Here is a 5,084-nt window from a genome sequence, read left to right on the forward strand (position 1 = left end):
TTTAATTTTGTTTAACAAGCCACTGTTGTTTTTCTGGAGCTGAGACCTTTCTGTAACACTCAGTTTCAAGAGTTGCTTATGGCTGAATAAAGGTAATTTTGTATCTGACTGACACCATTTGGTACAGTGGTGATTTAATTTTAAGATGTTTGGTACTTGTTTAGAAAAAGCTTTCGGGATATGGCTGCATCCTCTGTTCCTTATTCACTCAGCTTCTCTTTCTCATTCACCTTTGAATTCCCTATAATGTGATCCATGTGTGTAGACTATGTTTTATGGATGAAACGGATTGGCAAATTAAGGTACCTGGCTATGGAATTCAATTCCTTGCAGTGCAGTTCTGTATCTTTCATTCCAGTGCAGAAAGGGGAAATTTATAACAGACATTAAATAGATTTGAGATATTGCAGGGCAGATATTTTTTTTTATTAGAGATGCCCTAAAAATGAAGAGTTTCAAAAAGACCATTTTTGCTGAACTTCATAGTTGCTGTCTGTTCACAGGTCGGCCTAACATTTGTTTAATAGTTTGAAGTTCTTTTAGGGATATGGCCAAAAAATAAAAAATGAACCATTAGAAATTGGGGATCTGAAATTATTTTTACAAGTTTTCAAAGGGCCTAGTTTCTGAATTTTTAAATTAGTAAATGTCATTACGCTAATTTTGATCAAGAATGAGATTGTCAAATGGTGTAAATTGGCTATAAGTAATGTGCAACTCTCTGTACACCAACATAAAAAAATACTTCTTATATTTTGTTACAGCAGTTTTTATTTTAAAAGTTAATTTAAAATTAAAACATTGTCAATGTAAAATATGTATGGCTATTTTCAGGTAAATCCTGTGCTTAAAAATAACAAAAATGCCAGTGGCTCTAGTTATACACTACTTTTATCTACAAGCTGTTTAGCAGATATATGGCTGGACAACTTTCTGTCAGAGGGATATTCAGAGTGGAGAAGGTGGAGACCTTATTGCAGTTTCCAGCTTCCTCAGGAGGGGAAGCAGAGGGACAGGCACTGATGCCTCCTCTGGTGACCAATGACAGGACCCGAGGGAATGTCCTGAAGCTGTGTCAGGGAGGTTTAGGCTGGATATTAGGAAAAAAAGTTCTTCATCCAGAGGGAGGATGGGTACTGGAACAGGGTCCTGAGGGATATGGTCACAGCCCCAAGCCTGACAGAGATCAAGAAGCATTTAAACAATGCTCTGAGGCACGCAGTGTGTTTCTTGGGCTGTCTTGTGCAGAGTCAGGAGTTGGACATTAATTATCTTTGTGTGTTCCTTCCAACTCAGCATATTCCATATTTTATGATTCCATTCAATTTTTCTGTCTTTTTTTTCGGTCTGTTACTTCTCTTAATGACAATCTAGCAACCTTTTCCTGAGTGAAAACCATCATATCCATGCTCATCATAATTAGTAGCAGAACTGTGGTGTCTTTGATCTCTAAGAGCTGAAAGCAGCCTGCTGTGCTAAACACTATACAAACACGGGTGCAAATGTAGCTCTAGAAGGAGCATCCTCACTTGCTCCAAGCAAGTTAAGATCTGGACACTGGCAACAATAAAATGGTTAAACCATCATCAGACTCTCTCTCCTTTTCTGATAAAGTGAATGTCAGTGTCACAAAGATTCATTGTGACTCAGCTGTCCGGTTCTACAGTGCTTGAGGGGCAACACTGGACCTCACCCAGATCATTGGTAGCAGCTCTACTGGCCTTGAAATCATCAGTAAAAGTATGTTAATTCCTTATGAAACTCACTGTTTCTTGATTTTCTGTCTTCTCCCTCAAAATTTTCAATGAATTTGTAAACGAAGATGGCAATAAAAAATACTTGGATGAATTGTTCTAGTAATAGCTTGTAATATATTTAATGATTCTTTTCATTTACTGAATAACATTTAAGGTAAAATCTCATTCCAGACATACAGAGTTCAGCTCTTAGTGCTGTTTCTATTTTACAGCAACTTCTTCTTGCAACAAGGTCTATTTTATTAGGATAGCTTCATAAAAGAAGTTACTTTTTCATTTGCAGTTTGTTAAATTATGGAAATTTCTGTATCTAACTGCTAAGGAACGGGAGCATTTTACTTGGCTACAGTTTTAGATAAATATATTATTTATGAAAATAAGCATTTCTTCATATAATGTGTCAGGAAATAGTTTGCATAATCCCCAACTTCTTGCAGAAATCCAAACATGATTCATTTCCTTTTCACAGGTTTTGATGGAGTAAGAACATAAGAAAGCTGATTCAAAATACACCCTCTGAGGCCAAACTTGACCTCTTCTCAAACACTTCTGCTAGGCTCAAAGAGGCTGATCCACAGGGATCAGTGTCAAAGGAAGGTGCTCAGGGTCCAGGGTCTGGGATGCTGAATATGGCACTTTTTCAAGGTGAAACAGCAACACAGAAGGAAGATATTTTTAAAGTAAAAGTACTTGCCTGATTCTCTTGTCACTGCTCAATGACATGCATTTATGTATACTATTTAAAGCTGCGTTAAATGCAAAAATATGTGTAGTCTGTGACACTCAGCTCAACAGATATTAAAAGATCCCAGTCTGTGGTAGTCATTTGACTCGGTTTTTAAGACTTTTGCAACTGTTTCACATTTTCTGTGCCTTTTTAGTGTGCGAGATGAAAGCTGGATTCTGGTGATAGCTCAGAGAGCTATCCTTTTTTTTCCCCTTCCCCTTCTTCCTCCCTCCTCACCTTTCTCTGCCCCCTAACTCTTCCCTCCACTTCCCTTCTCTTTCCACTTTTTAAAAGAAAGGACAACTGGTTATTTCCATTATTATTTTATACCAACATTGAGTTGAAAACATTTGTAGTTGTTTAAGTACTTAAGGAGGATCTGCTTCTTACCTCCGGGTAAGACAGTAAATTCTTCCATGTGTTGACTTCATCTGTTATCCCTACCCATTTTCCACATGCCTGAGGGATATTTACTCAGACAGACTCTCTCTGTACTAGAGAAATCTCCAGTGGAGGTCAGCCAGACAAGCAGCACTTACTCAGGAACGATGTGATGGGTGTGTATGTGTGAACGGCAGGTCAGCGACGCGCGCCGAGGAAAGAAAGTGGGAGCAGCCCTTTCCTTTTCAGCCCCCTCATGAGAGTAACCCTGGCTTCAGAACTGAAGAGCCTTCCTTGCTCTGCCATCTGCACTCCAAGCAGCACTGAGAGTGAGGTGCTCCTCAAAACCTGATTCAAGGTCTTCATTCTCCAAACCACTGAAACCTTAGTTTTTGCTAATTTAAGGAGAAAAAGCTGGGCCAAATCATGCAATGGGGGATGAGCTAGCTGGTGTGTTGACTCAAATGCTATGGTGCAGACCAGAGTTTGGCATCCAGTGAAGAGTCTACAGACTGAGGACCCCTGAGGCTTGCATCTGCATTTCAATTCTCTCCTGATGTTTTTTCTTTTCCCTCCCCGAACCAGGCGTCAAATTCAGCTGGCAGGTGAACATGAGCCCCTACAGAATTGCATGCGATATGTACAGTCACAAGGTGGGGGACAGCTGCAAAGGTGAACATATGAGTTTGTTTTTATGGGGAGGAGGGAACCTGACATAGGAAGAAATCGTGCAAATTGCATAAGTCACATTGAGCAAATGAGATTTGCCTTTCCCCGTGACCTCTGAGTGCTAGAAAAGCTCTCCCTAACCACAAAGCTCAATATTCAAATGTCAGTTCTTCCCTTACAACTAATTCCCCTTAACAGGGTTATATATGTGAATAGCCTCACTGGGATCAAAGGAGTTACTTACTCACCTGCATGCAGTGTCAGGCACACACATTTGCAGGATCAGGCCCTCCAGGCACACAGCAGCTTTCATCGCCCTGCGTGTTGCTCAGTCCCAATCTGATGTCAATTAAGGAAAGTGAAGAGAAGCATATGCTTGCATGGCAAGAGTGCTGCAGAATGTTTTAAAGTGTTAAAGGTTTAAATCACACCAAGGCTATAAAAATCAGCTTTGTTTATGGACTGGTGCAGAGACCTATTGTACTTTGTATCGATCAATCCATTGAACACCTGGTTCAAAATGTTCAATTGAAAGCTGGGGAAAAGTGCTAAATTGAACAATCTAAGTAACCTGTGAACCTGACAGTCATAAATCAATGGAGATGTTACACACAGTTAACCCTAACCAGTTAGCAAGTTGTACCAATTATTCACTGTGTTACCTGGTTAGGAGCTAGTTCACCGTTTCAGAATTGTACTAATACAGAAAACATCTTTCTGCTCAGTGACCCTCAGTAAACAGTACCGGGTTCACTGCAGACTTTCTCCCCTGCATCTGGGCCAGAAAAATCTTGCCTGAATATGTTTGGAAAAGACGATATTTGAAATTAAGAGACAGGTTCACAAAAACTGCTAAATTTGGGGAGCTTAAAAAGTGTGGCTACAAAAGATGAGGGATCCACTTTTCAAATGTGCTTTATTCTATGGGGAAGGTTTTTCACACCTGTATGGGCTCTGACAGACACCGACTTTTCTGATGCCACTGTCTGTTACTTTTGTTCACAGGTTCTTTGCAGACTTTGAAGGACTTTGATTTGCTGGCCCACCTTGTTTTTTTTTTGCCTGGCAACATTTGCCTTTTTTTTGCTTCCTAAGGCCAGTTTTTCAGGAAGGCTTATGAGAACTTTTTGTTTCTGCTAAACCATTTTGCTTAGGGTTGATTGCATATATACCCTTAGCCCTTTATTAGATTTTACATTATTTTATCCTTTCAGCTCAGACTGAAAGGGCTTCAATCACCTGGGTTACACATGTAACTTAAAAAAATAAAACTGGTGCTATATTTGAACTTTTTTTTTCCTGTTCTTCTTGGAACATCTCCAGTGTTCTCAGACTTAACAAAAAGCAATCTCCATGGTTTGGAATTTTCCTCAGCCAGCTTTTTTAAACCTCTTGGTTGTAAATCATGCAGATCTACTGATTTAAATTGCTATTTAACATTCTCCTGATTTACTGGAATGAACAGCATTGCATTGTCCTCTTATGGCAGAGCTGATTTTGTCTGTTTTTTTTTTCTTCCAAGAGAGATCAGATTTGTTTACAGAATATAC

The 5,084-nt window shown here is 39.4% G+C and overlaps 1 long non-coding RNA gene across 1 annotated transcript; it reads left to right on the forward strand.

The window, feature by feature from the left end:
- The first annotated feature begins 1,680 nt into the window (after positions 1–1,680).
- LOC135298015 (uncharacterized) lies at positions 1,681–4,822 on the forward strand. Its single transcript, XR_010359975.1, has 5 exons — positions 1,681–1,740; positions 2,227–2,402; positions 2,983–3,062; positions 3,451–3,537; positions 4,540–4,822. It is a non-coding gene; the product is annotated as an uncharacterized LOC135298015 (long non-coding RNA).
- Positions 4,823–5,084: the final 262 nt, after the last annotated feature.

The sequence above is a fragment of the Passer domesticus genome, chromosome 3 (genome assembly GCF_036417665.1).
Source record: "Passer domesticus isolate bPasDom1 chromosome 3, bPasDom1.hap1, whole genome shotgun sequence".
Taxonomy (NCBI): Eukaryota; Metazoa; Chordata; class Aves; order Passeriformes; family Passeridae; genus Passer; species Passer domesticus.